The sequence below is a fragment of the Rhinolophus sinicus genome, chromosome 11 (assembly GCF_057876585.1).
Source record: "Rhinolophus sinicus isolate RSI-liver-muscle chromosome 11, RSI-T2T, whole genome shotgun sequence".
In the NCBI taxonomy this organism is placed as follows: domain Eukaryota; kingdom Metazoa; phylum Chordata; class Mammalia; order Chiroptera; family Rhinolophidae; genus Rhinolophus; species Rhinolophus sinicus.
In genome coordinates, this window is record NC_142511.1 from 21,432,451 (window position 1) to 21,448,119 (window position 15,669).

Below are 15,669 nucleotides of genomic sequence, written 5' to 3' on the forward strand. Positions count from 1 at the left end.
TCTACTATATTTTTCATTTCACATATTGTAGTGTTCACCTCCAGAAGTTCATCTTGTGTCTTTTTATGCCTTCCATGCCTTTACTTATTTTTCAGAACATGTAAAATATGGCCATAATAACTGTTTTATTGTACTTGTCTGTTCATTCTATCATCTGTGTCAGTTCTGGGTAAGTTACAATTGATTGACGTTTTCCTCATCATGAACTGTATTTGCTTGCTTTTTGCATAGCTGGTAATTTTTATTGGAAGCTATACATTATAAATTTTACCTTGTTGGGTGTTTTATATTTTTGTTCTTTTTAAATATTTTTGAGCTTTGGTCTTGGATGCAATTAAATTGCTTGAAAACTATTTGATGCTTTTGTTTCTTACATTTAAGACTTTTTTAGAAAGGACAAGAGAAGTGCTCAATCTATGGCTAGTTAGTCTTACTACAGAGTCAAAACCCTCTGGTATTCTACATAATACCCTAGAGATCTTGAGGCTTTCCAATGAAGTTTGTGAGAATACACAATTTTCCTGCTTTTTTTGTGAGCAGTATGCACTGCACTGTTACAGATAATACTTTTGGATGACTTTTTCCCTGGCCATATGTACTTTTCTCACATGCATATATTGATTGGTACTCACTGAATACTGAAGGGGACCCTCTACATATCTCCAGTCTTCTTCTTCTTCTTCTTCTTCTTCTTCTTCTTCTTCTTCTTCTTCTTCTTCTTCTTCTTCTTCTTCTTCTTCTTCTCCTTCTCCTTCTCCTTCTCCTCCTCCTCCTCCTCCTCCTCCTCCTCCTCCTCCTCCTCCTCCTCCTTCTTCTTTTTTTGGCTTAACACAATGAAAGTTTACTTGTCAGAGTTTCTTTTTATGCAATTCTCTCTTCTTTGTGCCTCTGTCCTGTCAACTCTATCTCTCTTGGTCCTGTCGTCTCTCCAGACTTAATATAATTTCCTCAACTCGTGGAGCCAATGAACTCCACCTCACAGGGATCACTGTCTTCTGTTGTCTGATGTCCAATGTCTTCCAAATCATTATTTAATATATGTATCCATTTTTGATTGTTACAGATGGGAAGGTAAATCCAGTTCTTCATCTTTTGCTGGAAGCAGAAATTTCCTTAGTGTTTAAATACCTTCCTTTGTGGACCACGGAAGTTTTGGCATCTCAATTTTATTCAGCATAGGCCTTCTGTGAGTTTAGGTTTAAGTCAATCAGTGGAGCAAACTTAGTCACTCCCAGTTGCCTAAGCAAATACATCAGATTCAGAATCTCTTGTTAGTGCATGCATGCTAAATCTGGCAAAATATTACATTATATTTCTTCCACTTTGATCCAACATTGTTAGAATATACTCCCATTCATATTTCCTATGTTTCTGTGGATATAAATTGGAAGAATCTTGAACATTTTTTATGCATTTGATACCTCCTCCCAGATGACACATGTGTAAACCAAGCCCTGGGAGCTGACAGAGTTTGAAAATGGTTATAGGTCTAGAATAAATAAGAGTTGGTGGAGGTGGGTCTTGATAAAGATCAGCGTTCATAATTTCTCTGAGAATTTTATTAAAGCTTCTTCAAAATAAAGTTTTCTCATTGCACTGTAACTCCACTACCTGTAGAATTGAACTTTAAGTTTGTTTTCAGAAATTTTGACTCTTTGGCTATAGGAGATAGTTTTTTCATGGCTTTCATATATTTTCTTGTTCCTTATGCTAAACTTGAATTGAGATTTGAAGTCTTAAGCTTATCATTTGCTTTCTTCAGTGTATTCAAAATTGATAAATGAACCATATAGTCTTTAGAGTGTCTTCATTTTCATTAAAACTTGCCCTATAGGCTGATGCAAAAATGAGAAATACATTTACTTTCTTTACAGTTGCACAAGGCACATGTTATGTTTCTTCACTGATCTTCTCAGCCTGGAGTTCTTCACTTTGTTCAGTGGATGCTAATAGCTGGAGTTTGCAGCAAAGTCACCTGGGCATTTTCTTATGGACAGTTACTAGCATGCTCCATTGCTAAAACCATCAAAATGCATTTGAAAATCATAACAGTGACTCTTGCCTAGGGTTGAAAAGCTACATTCCACAAGGTTTTGGAACTTTAAAGTTAATATAATATTTTACTTTAGTTATGTTTTGGTAAAGTTGGTTTAGCTTTGGATCTTGTTTGTGTAATTAAAAGTTCTTTAGTCACAATAAAGGTTTTGTCTTTTGAGTTTTCTGGAAACAGAACCGTAAGTTCCAGGTAGAACCTTATTAAGAAAAGAGCATTACTTAAATTGGTTAACACTACAGTAATACTTTGTAACTATCCTAAAATTCACTGCCATATTAACCAATATTTTTTCTCATGCTTGTACTTCTGCAGATTAATGGCAGTTTGGCTGATCTAGAATGAACTCAACTGAATGACTCTCCTTTAGAAGGAGTAAGCTGGGCTTGGCTTATGCATTGGAATCAAGCTTACTTCCCATGATTTTATTTCAGGTCCTAACCTAAAGGTAAGTGGCTACACAGGGTGTGCTCTCTTTGTGGTAGATTATCAAAGTGTAGTAGGGCAAGTCCAAATGCACAAGCATATTTAAGTTTTCTACTTGTGTCAAATGTGCTAAAGTTTCATTGGTGAAAGTATGTCACTTGGCCAAGCCCAACCTCAATGGTGGGGGGCTGAGGGTATGAGGATGTAAACTCCTCATCTCCTGAGGGAGGGTAGTGTTTATTTGCTAAATTATTATTAATCAAATAATTTCACTTCTAGTAACCTATCCTAAATAAATAATCAGTAGTGCTTGCAAAAGTTACTATTCCCTGCATCTGTAGTAAGATTAAAACAAGCCAATCAAACACATAAATACCCAACAACAACGGAGTTAAGGAAAGTAGGGTGTATGAAGGAAACATTATACAGAAATCTAAAAAACAACTAAGGAAAATATTGAGATATGGAAAGAAAGCAGCATGAAGCAGGAAGAAAAAAATTTTCAGTTATAACACCAAACTTCCCAGTGGCTGCTTCAGCATTTTAGAAGAATGACAAAATTCTTGGGGAAAAACTGCCCTTTGTTTAGGAAAGGTCGATGAAGGGGACTCTGTGGCTCTGAAAAGAAAGGCCATAGGCCAGTCTAGATAGGGAGAGGCTTAGGAAAATCAGGAGTCAAATTGCTCAGCACAATCATATAACAATAGTTTTCAGTTTTTGCATTGGCAGACTAAATGACAGAATTTTGGAGACTTTGATCAAGAAAGAGAAAAGAAGCCAAAAGAAGGTCAACAAGATAGCAGGAGGCCAGGGCTAAGGAAAGGTTGCTTTTGTAATGAAAATAAACATCTAATTTCATAAGAATAATTCATCTTAATTTTTAACTTTACATCATATATATTTTCATTACGTGTCTTTTTAATTAAAAGAAAACAGCATGATAGATACTCAAAATCAGTTAAAACTTGAATAAAATTTTAAAAATTGTTGTTGTACCCATCAGTTGCAGACTAAAGCCCAGTTGGTTAACTGGTTGGTTGGATTTATACATGGGGCCTGCTGGTTAGTGAAACGGAGCAACAGTGACACCTGCTATTTGTTTTTAAGTCATTTTCCTGTTTTTTTTTGCAATAATATCCCTCTGCTATTGCTAAACCTTTATAAAAATACCTTTTTCAAACATCCAGCAGCAATGTGTCATGTTTCCCTGAAAATAAGACCTAGCCAGGCCATCAGTTCTAATATATCTTTTGGAGAAAAATTAATATAAAATCCAGTCATATATTATTATTATATTATATTATATTATATTATATTATATTATATTATATTATATTATATTATATTAATGTTAAGATCTGGTCTTATAGTAAAATAAGACCGGGTCTTATATTAATTTTTGCCCCAAAAGACACATTAGAGCTGATTGTCCTGCTAGGTCTTATTTTCAGGGAAACATGGTAGTTTTGGTGTTTTGGAAAATATAAGAGGAAGAGCTAGTTTATAAGAGGAAATGGCAGCAGGTGCAGGTAGCAGGTACGGGAGAGGAGTCAGACAAGCTCAGGTAATCCAGAGCATTGCCAGCCAAGCCAATAGAATGTTTTGCAATGATGCAATGTCCTACATCTGCATTGTCTAATATGACAGCCACTAGCCACATGTGCCCGTTAAATATTTTTTGTGTGTCTAGGTAGTTAAATTTTCAATTATATTTAAATTTAACTAATTTAAATTTAAATAGCCACACGTGGTTAGTGGCTATCATGTTGGTCAGCACAGAGCATCTAGAGAAAACCAGAAACAGTGGGTGAAAAATGAATAATCAGAAAAATGTAAGCAGGTTCTCTGTAATTCATAAAATCTCAAAATTAGTACAAAGGACACTAGGTTTCTGGAAATCATATGAAACAGAAACTTAAACTATTTAATTTAGTTATTTAAGAAGGAGTGACTCAAAATGTAGAAGAGTAGCATATATTGTATGAACTTACAGTTGTAAAGTATATTTCTATGTTCAGAGGAAAGATTGGAAGGATATATTCAAAATGTTAACTTTAGGTAGTGTGATTATAAATAATTTCTTTTTATCTTTATATTTACTACATTTTTCATATTTTCTCCATGGACACGTGTAAGTTTTTATTTTTGTTTTAAATCTAATTGTTTATTTGTCTGGATAATATTTTGAACTATTAATGTTTCCCCTCTTCAAATTTCTCCATTTCTTTTCCCCATTCAATTAACCAGGTAACTTACTGTGACCCTGGGCTTCATCGCTTCTGGGAAAGTAGTTGGCAAAAAAGCAGAAGTTATCTGTAAGATTTCCGGTCTTTGAGGATGTGAAGATTTGCAAAATTGTTAAGAGAAATTGGGGGGGTTGGAGAAACAGAAGGGAGGGTGAAACTTGCCCCCAGAGAGCAAAATGATTTCTAGGGCTTGAGAGAGGGGTCTGTGCATTTCAGAGTATTGGGGACCAGGATGGACTTTCTGGTAGTGTTAGGGTCTTACATGACCTCAGAAAGGAATGGTTGCATGCTCACGTAGGGAGCAGAACTGACAGATGCTGGGGTTTCCTGCCTTACAAGAGTGTCCCTTGTCTCAAGGGTGGTGTTGAAGCAACAGAAAGCTGCCAACTGAAGGTGCTAGATGGTGGCAAAAAACATTTTAGTGATAACCTGTGTGGAACAAAGGGCCCAACACCCAGCACTCTTTCTTTGGGCTTCGATACAGACCTGGGCTGGGTGTGAAGGACACAGGAATGAATGAAGAGGAATCTTCCACCAGCTGGGCAGGAAGGATTTGAAAATTCAATTGACTTAAGTAGTTTTAAAAAAGGATGTAAAGAAAATGGAACCCTTGTGCATTACTGATTGGAATGTAAAATAGTGTAGCCACTGTGGAAAAGTTTGGCAGTTTCTCAAAAAGAATTACACAGAATTATTACACGATCCAGTAATTCCACTTTTAGGTATAGACCAAAAAGAATTGAAAGCAGGAACTTCGATAGATACTTGTATACCAATGTTCGTTGCAGCGTTATTCACAATAGCCAAAATGTGGAAGCAATGTTTATCAACAGAAAATAATTTTTTTCAATGATATACACACAGAATAGAATATTATTCAGCCTTAAAGAGGAATGGAATTCTGATACATGCCACAACATGGATGAAACTTGAAGACATTATGCTAAGTGAAATAAGCCAGACACAGAAGGACAAATATTGTGATTCATTTTATATGAGGTGCCTGGAATAGGCAACTTCATAGAGACAGAAAGTAGAATAGAAGTTACCGAGGACTAAAGGGAGGAGAGTTTCAGTTTGAGATGATGAAAAAAGTTCTGGAAAAGGATAGTGGTGATGGTAGCACAATATGGTGAATGTGCTTAATGCCACTGAATTGTAAACTTAAAAGTTTTGTGTATTTTACCACAAAAATAAAAATCTTAAAAAGAAGCACTCAATTTTTTTTTTCTGTTCTTAAGCTTTATTAAGTGAGTTCAGAACAGTCTTTAGAGTTTATCCTCAGTGGTAACGCAATCCCCTCTTAGGTTTCTACCTGATCCCCCATGTGCTGGGGTCTTTCTACTATTGCCAAAAGGAGCACATTATTCCCAGTCTTTCCGAGCTTCAATAATTTTCTGCCAATGTCTTTCTGGCGCTTGTTTCTCTGGCCTCCGGTAATTGCTTATACATATGTAGCTAGTACTCAGCCACATTCTTGAGAGGAGACCTCTGTAGACCTATGTGCAGCTCCTGTTCTCTCTGATACTCCACCCTCCAAATTGCAGCCACCTTGCTCACACCAAACTCCAGTCTGCAAGTCGTTTCAAGGAGACTGCTGGTTCCCTTGAGGTTACAAATTGTTCCTGCAGTGAAGCTCACTTTTCCTTCTCTCCAGGATCACAGTCCTGTGCCGCTGCCTGAACAATGTCTGATGTAAGGTGACCCTTAGGGGGATTTCTGGAGCTCTTTCTGTCCACACCTCTCTCCACTCTGGTACTCTCCCCAGACACTTCTGTCACTTCCTCTTTCCTGAACCCTGGTCTCTGTCTCTTAAAATCTTTGAGCCCACTGTGCTCTGCTTGGGCATTCCCTCTCTCTGTTGTGATCCAATGTCTCCACTAAAAGCCAGAGCAAGTGTAGAGGTCACCTGATTTGTTTCCCTTATCTCGGAATCATAGTCCTGCTCTGGCTATTTAATGTCTAAAAACAATTGTTCTCTACTTGATTTTTAGGGCAACTCTGGTACTAGTTAGGCTATCTGGCCAGATATGGAAGTTTAAATTACTATGTATATTTTTTTTTAATTTTTAAAATTTGTTTTGTTCTTTTCTAAACAGATCTAACCCTTTTCATTATGTCTTGTTCTTGCATTATGTTTTCTACTTCTTACTTTTCTTTGAACATTGTAAATATTCTTAATTTAAGGCATGTTCATATTTTTCTATTATCTATATTCCTTTAGATGTGATTTCTCCATTCCATTGCACCCTATCTCTCTCTCTCTTCCCTTGTTTTCTCTTATGGGTTATACATTTTTTACTAGAAACTCTCTTCAGTGGTAATTGTTTCCATAGGAATTAAGTGGACTGGTTTGTGGAAGTTCCCCTGTGGGCCAGGAGCACATTTGATTCTACAAAGGCCCCAAGGGTTTAATTTTTTATAAGAATTTATCAGTTCTGGTTTTTCACGTGAGATAATGCAAATTCATACAACACATTGACCAAAGTTCCTATTTCTTTTTTTCCACTCTCTTGTTTCTTCCTGTGAGAAGGCCAGAGTAGTTTCCATATTACGGACTGGATCTCAAATTTATAAAAGGGCCCATTTCTAGGGGCCAATGTTGCCTGGGGCTCTGAGCTCAAATTCTGAACCCTAGTGTGTGTTAATCATGGTCCCCATAGGGATTTATATCAGTCTAGCTCCTCCATAGGTCACTGGGTTTAGCTCTTGCTCACTACATTGATTTTGAATATTCTCTTCATTTCTTCTACCTGGGGATTTCCATTCTTAATTTTGAGCTCAGCTATATATTTTTAAAAATTGATTTGGGTTAATTGTATTATTTTGTGTGAGATGGGAAGCTTCAAAAGTCAGCCTAGTCCACCATACTGCCTTGATATATGTGTAGTATCAAGAAGTGCATCATACTATCTCTTGAGTCACACGTACTCCTGAATCATAGTCTGTAACATTTAATAAATGTATTGTTTATCCCACATTTTGTTCCAAAAAAGATTTGTATGCTAGTGTGTGAATTTATTATCTCCTTATTTGATTATAAGGTACTTAAATGTCATAGAGCATGTTATTTTAATTTGTACACTCCAGGATTCCTACGGCAACACCAGCTTAAGATAGTGTTGAATAAGTATCTGTTGAAAATAAAACAAGGGAGCTTTCTAAAATTTTATTAAGAATTTGTATTTATTAAGTTCAAATTCTTTAAAATAAAATTTAGACAAAATTTCAATCTTTTTATTTGATTCAAGACAACTGTTAAATATTTAAGAGTGTAAATGATCCCTCAACTAATAGTTATTTTTTTATTTTCTCTATTAATCTGATAAGAAAATATAACATCAGAAAAACTCAGTAAAAAATAATATTTCCTTCAAGAAGCAATGCTTTATTTAACTAAATTGAGAAATTACAAAATAGATTCAACCTTTTGAAATAGTTTTGATTATCGTTAAGTAATTCAGATAAACGAAGATGCATAGAGAAAGATATAACAAGCATCTAGCAAACAGCATAAGAAACAAAACCTTACAAACAGGAGTAGGGGATCAGGAACGAGAGGGTTGTGGCACTCTTGGGAGTCTGTTATTGAAATACCCAGAGACAGCCTCAGCATCTGGAACCAGAGAAGAGGGGGATGTAGGGGCAGCGGATCCTTCTGTGAGAAGGAGGCAGCGAGAGCTGAAGGAGTTCTGAAACCTCTTCACACTTGTTGCTTGTAGCTCCACAGGGGGCAGTGTCTCCCAGAGGGCTTGTGTGGTGCAGGGACCAAAGGACCTCGTTGACCTCCCAGCTGGAGACTTCAGAAGTAGTCTGAAGCACCCCATTTTCTCCTTGATGTAAGAAAATCCCTAGATACCCTTAGCTGGAAATTTATGTAGATGGATTGCCCCAGACTTCCCTGAAGGAGGAGGAACTTCTTGTTGCTTTCTGCAGAGCAATGAGTCATATGGAAAACTTGGGATTCTGGACAGTCTTTTAGAGGATTTTTCTTAGGAAGGAGGCACAGAGAGAGTGAGGGAGGTATGACACTGATTTGAGAAATTTGAAGAGCACAGCAGGGGAATAATTTATTTGGAGGCCTGATTCCTACATCAGGATCTTTGGGAACCTCTTTCCAAAAGGTTCCAGGATCCCTGGAGGGGCAAATAATAAGGGGTGAGAGGAGGTGTGAGGAATGAGGTGGCCTCGGCACTGAGCAGAACAGACTTGGTGGGCCTTGGTGCTGAACTGAGGACAGAGGCAATGTTCCATCCCATGGGCAATTTCTTCTTCCAAGAGGGGGTTTAGAAGAGTCCTTAAAGATAAAATTCAAACTGCCTATTTAAAAACACCCAAATATCTGTGATTTCCGTGAAATTTTATAATCTTGAGTAGCGGTTACTAAGAAAAAGGAAAAGCAGCAATGATAATGATGGTTCTCCAGAGGCACATAAAGTTGAGTCTTATCTTTTTGGCACCTGTAAAGCAGATTAACTCTGCTGACAAACAAAATGTTATACCTACAAGAAAGAAAGGATCCTTTTCAGAAAAGCATATACCAAGTTTGCTTCAGTTATTTTTACAGCAGACTCTCTGCAAAGATTGCTCACAGAATTGACTTATTCCAGTACCAGGGACTTTTGAAGCAAAGGTCAGGAATTCATTTCTAGCTCTTGATTAAATTGTAGAATCAGCTTACTAGTGCTGGAAGAAACCTTTGGGAGTCTTCATTTTAACTCATTCAATTTGTAGGAGAAGGCATTAAGGCCTGAAAGGAGGTGATCATAAAAGTCAGTGACAGCTGGGGCTGGAATCCAATTTCCTGACACTTAGCCTAATGTCCTTTCCAGACACAACTCAACAGTTCTGCTGGGCCTCAGATTTGGCCAATCTGTGAAAGACAATTGAGATAATATTAAGCTCAGGTTGGGAAGTCACTTGTCCGGACACAATGGAACCTTTCCAGAGACAGAAAAAGATGTGAACTAGCCTGTACTTATTCATTACCTGTGATAGGAAGGAAAGAAGTCTGGATTTCCAAACTCTTTAGGCCTTATATTCACCCTAAAATAAAGATTGGTGATTAGTTTTGAGTATGCTTTGTTAGATTATTAGGGTCACAAGTAATTTCAGTCTCCTGTTTTCAGTAATGGCTGAAAAGGAAGATTGGATTTGAGATTAGATCTTTGGGTTTGCCTCTCATTGTTTTTAAAAGGAGTGCATGGGGGCAGGAGGCAGAAGTTAAGAGAAATTGAGGTGGCAGTTCAGTTACTCTTCTCCTGTATATGAATGTGTGCTCAGGATCTGCTTTTCTACAAATACACAAAGCAGGTTCCTAAGGTGTCACCAAGAATAGTGGGCCTCCACGTGTGGTTGGAATCTACACGTTCAGGTGTTCCGGAACCTTGACAGAAACAGAAAGAGACGTGACTCACCTCTCTCTCTCCTCCTTTCCTGTTGTCTCACAGTTTTGTACAAGTCACCATCCTTTAGATGGAAATAGAGTGAAATGGAAAAGTCAAGTATAGGAGAAGGAAAAAAGTCAGAACTTTTTCAATAGAAGAAACTGATCTTATTCTTTTTTACAGCTAGTTGTTAGCACCCACATGCATACTTGTTCCAACAGCGCCTATGTATACAATCAACAAGCACAGACACTTAGCTTGTGTTTTTCCCCTTTTCTTTTGCTATTATAAACAAACGTTTGTTGAACTATATAGTATCTTCTCCGGCTCACTCTTCTAATTTATGGCAGAAATCTTAACTTAGCAATAATTCACCCAATAGTGTTTTAAGAAGATGGCTGTAGAACAAGAGTGGGGAGGTAAAAAAATATACATTTGTATAGACTGTATATATGTAAGGCCTCTCAAATTTCTGGAGATTTTTTTTATTTTGATGGTCAGTTTAATTCAGCTTGATGTATATACTTTTATCTTACTTCCCCATCAGCTTCTCATGTTCAGGGAACTCATTGTTCTCTTTATTATGTAATTTTATAATAACTTATATTCCCATTGGGCATAAGCATTTATACAAATATTGGCTCACTTATAATAACTGCAAATGGGGAAGGTCTTATAAAAAGCACTGAGTTTAGATTCAGGAAATCTAGGACAAATTTCCCTCTCTGCTGTTTACCTGTTTATTGAGGTTGGATAAATTATAAGAGCTCTTTGCATCACATTTCTTCACTATAAGAAAGACATAACACAGCTTTCCTATCTTCCCCACAAAGTTGTGTATAAATGTAGGAAGTATTATAGGTTTATCAAGTGTTTAATGTCATTGTTACAGATAAAGAAATAAAGGCTCGGCAAGATTCAGTTACTAAATGAGAGGGAGTCATTACAAAGGTGTTTAAATTTTATACTTTGGACCTTTTTATTTTCAACAAAGTCTAAGGGCTATGTGTATGCTCTAAAGTTTAGGTTTAGGAAGAGCTAATAAAATAGCCATATAGCTAACCACTCCATCACATAAATGAGAACCACCAACATCTTTAATACATTTTTTAAATTAGAGTTTTAGATTTTATACAAAAATATTTTTGTTAATATTTCAAAAACTTGATGCTACTCATTTGAATAGAGGAAAGTAAAATTTAAATAAAATTATCATGCAGCAGAAAATATTATTTCCTCCCTGTATAACAACAAGATAAACTGTGGGGACCCTAATGGCATGCACCCGGTAACAATTACAGTAATTCCTGTTTACACAGCACTTCAGATGTTTCAGTGTCATGGTGGTTTTACTTTTTATACAAATACTTGATACATATTTCTACCACTAGATGGAGATAGAACCATAACTGACCGAAGTTCACTTGCCTGTTTAAAAGAAAAGGGTAAAAAACACCTCTCCAATAATTGCATATGGAAAAGTATATATACATTAGCTATGCAATATAATAAATTTCTTTGATAATTTAATATCATATACTTGTTTACATTTTAAATATTTTATCACTATATAAGATTGACATGTGTGAAGTTTCCACGTAATTTAATTTATAGATGTCATATTAATACCTCAAATCTCTGGGATTGGACAGCAGAGGACGGTCAGTTATAAACAAAACAAAGTAAAAGTGTGTATGGAAAACTATTAGTGAAGTTGAGCATCTTCTTCATATATCTGTTGGCCGTTTGTAAGTCTTCTTGGGAGAAGTGTCTATGCAGGTCCTCTGACCAGTTTTCATTGGATTGTTTGTTTTTTGTTGTTGTTGAGTTGTATGAATTCTTTATGTATTTTAGACATTAGTCAGTCCCCTATTGGAGGTGTTGTTTGCAAATATCTTCACTCATTTGATTGGTTGCCTCACTGTTTCATTGATGATTTTCTTTTGCTGTGCAGAAGCTTTTTAGTTTGATATAGTCCCATTCATTTATTCTTGCTTTTACTTTTCTTGCCTTTGAGGTCAAATTCATAAAATCTTCTCTAAGACCAAGGTCCATAAGTTTAGTTAGTATCTATGTTTTCTTCTATGCAATTTATTGCTTCAGGACTTATATTTAGATCTTTGATCCACTTTGAGTTACTTTTGTTATATGGGTCTGTTTATGTATTTATACATTTTCACCCTATCGGTTTATCTATTATGAAATATATATTAGTACCCTTAATGATTAATTTATTTTTATAATTTGACAAATATTATTTTAAATTATTAGATAAAGATATAAAATAATGGATCTGGAAAATTATAATCACTCTCAAATTCAGTGTAATTTTTGCACTCCTGATGGTAAAGATAACCAATTTTACTTGTTCCTCTTTCTGAAGCATTAGATATTATAAATCTAGATAAATCTACTTTTCCTGAAACCTAAATACAACACAGTGCTTTTTGATTTAATAATTTTTCACAATGAGTTCTATTGTCTTGATTTTTTTTTTCCTACAGTAAATGATTCCATTTTCTTGGGAGCAGCATGGCATATTGTTCTATCATAAATTACCTAAACTTAGTTTTCACTAAGTTGTTTCTGAGTGGGACTTTGAGCAGGCTTTTCAGTAGCCTGTGCTGGCTACTTAACTATATGCTAGGCTGGTTAAAATGTATTTCCCATCATCGGTCCTACAAAGCCTCTAAGAATCATATTATGTAAAAATCATCCTACAGTTTGTGGCATATCCTCTGAAAGTATGGGCTTCTGATTGGTTGTTGTTATGTTAGCCCTCATTATGATATTTAAATTCATATATCTGTTTTATGAAAGATTTAAACATTTGTGAGTCTCACTTTTAAGGAAGAGCGTCGATATTTTCTTTTCTCCCATTATTCAAAAGATAAAGTAAAACCCATAGGTTTGTTGGATTCCTAATTCAAACAGGGAAATAAGAATCCTTGTCTCTTTTAAATGAACAACTGTTTAGGGACTGAATGATTATATTCAGGTAGGGGTGTATGTTGACAGAGGTAACATTAGCCTCCATCTGTGGTTCAGAGGGGAGATCGCTGCCATCTGTTGTTACTGAGGTGGGATCCATAGGATCCAGATTTTAATTTTTTAAATGATATGAGGAATTCTGCAAGCCTTTGAACTTAAGGGAGGGTGACTAAATTCCTAAATTTCACATTTCTGCTTTGATACGTGGTTACTAGAACCCAAGTCTGATTCCCAGCAGGCGATAGGTTTTCTTTCTTTGGGCTAAATGAGAGCCCAGCAGAGAGAGGTTCTGTTTTTGCAATGTGAGTGGACCAGCAGTGCAGCTGTGGAGCTCTGTGGACAAACTTCTCACCTTCCCAGATTCTTTTCTCAGTGACAGAGCGCTGCCACCCCTGGTGGATATATACTCGGTGTGAAGTTCCAGGTCCGGGAAGCTCACTCAGAGCAGCAATAGGCACCTCTGGGTACACAGTGTCTGCAAGGCGAGCTTCTAACTGTCCTAGTTAAGAGTCACCTATCTCCTCCCTCTCTTTTCTTCCTTTCTTTCTTGTTTTTAAATTAAAGTTTATTGGGGTGACAATGGTTAGCAAAGTTACATAGGTTTCACATGTACAATTGTGTATTACATCATGTATATATTACATTGTGTGTTCACCACCCAGAGTCAGTTCTCCTTCCATCTTTGGGCAAAAACGATGGTCATAACTTCCACTTTGCCCAAGCATTTGATGAAATTCTACCACTGACGATGATCCATTTTCTTCTCCTTGAATGAAAACCCATGAATTAAAAGACGGGGACTGCAAGTCCAAGTGAAATCCAACAGTCCTAAATAGAGGCTCTATCTAGGCTTCTAGAAGTATTTTGGTGTCGGGATCTGCATGTTTCCCGAGCAGTGAAGTGGCCGTTACAGAAAACTCCGACTGATACATTCTGAATATAACCCAGATTCCATGGAGGGAATTTGATCAAAATCATCTTCTTTAATAAAAAGTCAATAATGTCTCTAATGTGCAATGGAATTTCCACAGTTTCAGCACAAAGAAATCACTAAGTACTTATATATAATACATCTAGCAGGAGTCTCTAAGATTCTAAAAATGTTTTAAAAAATCAAGGTAACATTCCTAATGTTTTAAATGTACTATGTCTGAAACAAAACAATAAAGCAACAATAACAACAAAGCCTCTCTAGATAAAAGAAAATGGAAGTCCACGTCTTGCAATCATTATGTTTGCAAAGATAACCATTATTTATATAGGATAAAGAAATTAATATTCAGAGGACCAAGAATGAACATGTTTTCTTTATTTGAAAACATTGCCTCCTAAATAAAAATACTGACTCATTAAATTGTGTTACAACAATAATAGTATACTTTGATGAAAGGAGAAATAAAATATATACACACAGCTGTGTAGAAAAATCTAAATTATTAATGTAAATGTTTTTCTGTCCTACTCTAAATGGTTTCTATCCTTTAAGAAGTTAGAAGCTGTGGTAGAAATACTTATACCTGACAAAATAAAGTTTAAAACAAAAGCTATAACAAGAAACAAAGAAGGACCCAGTAATCCCACTTCTGGGTATTTATCTGAAAAACCAAAATGTTACTTCGAGGGGATATGTGCATCCATATTTTCATTGCAACATTATTTATAATGGCCAAGATGTGGAGGTAGCCTAGGTCTATTGATGAAGAATGGATAAGGAGGAGGTGGTACATATATGCAATGGAATATTGCTCAGCCATGGAAGGGAATGGGTCCTTGCCATCTGTGGCAGCATGGACGGACCTGGAGGTATTGTGCTGAATGCAGTATGTCATACAGAGAAAGACAGATGCAATGTGATTCTGCTTATATGTGGAATCTAAAGAACAAAATAAACAAATAAAACAGAAACAAATTCATAGATACAGAGAACATTTTGATGATTGCCAGATAGGAGGGGGTTTGGGGATGGGTGAAAAAAAGAAAGGAATTAAGAAGTACAAATTAGTTGTTACACAGTAGTCATGGGGATGTAGGGTACAGTACAAGGAATATAGTCAATCATATTGTAATAATTATGTATGGTGTCAGATGAGTACTAGAGTTATCGAGGTGATAGATGGGAGTGGGGTTGGGGGCAGGGTGAAAAAGGTGAAGGGATTAAGAAACACAAACTGGTAGTTACAAAATAATCACGGGGATGTAAAGTAAAGCATAATATGGCAATAACTATGTATAGTGACAGGTGAGTACTAGACTAGTCAGGGGGATCATTTCTTAAATTATATAAATGTCTAACCATATGCTGTACACCTGAGATTAATATTAAATAATATTGAATATCAATGTATTTGACGTTCAAATAATTTTGAACATCAAATGATACTGAATTTCAATGTAATTGAAAAATTAAAAAGGGGGAAAATAGGTGAAGGGGAATAAGTAGTTCAAATTTTCAGGTATAAAACAAAGAAGGCATGAGGATGTGATGTACAGCATAGGGAATATAGTCAGTGATATTGTGATAGCGTGGTACAGTGCGAGATGGCTGCTGGCCTTATCATGGTGATCA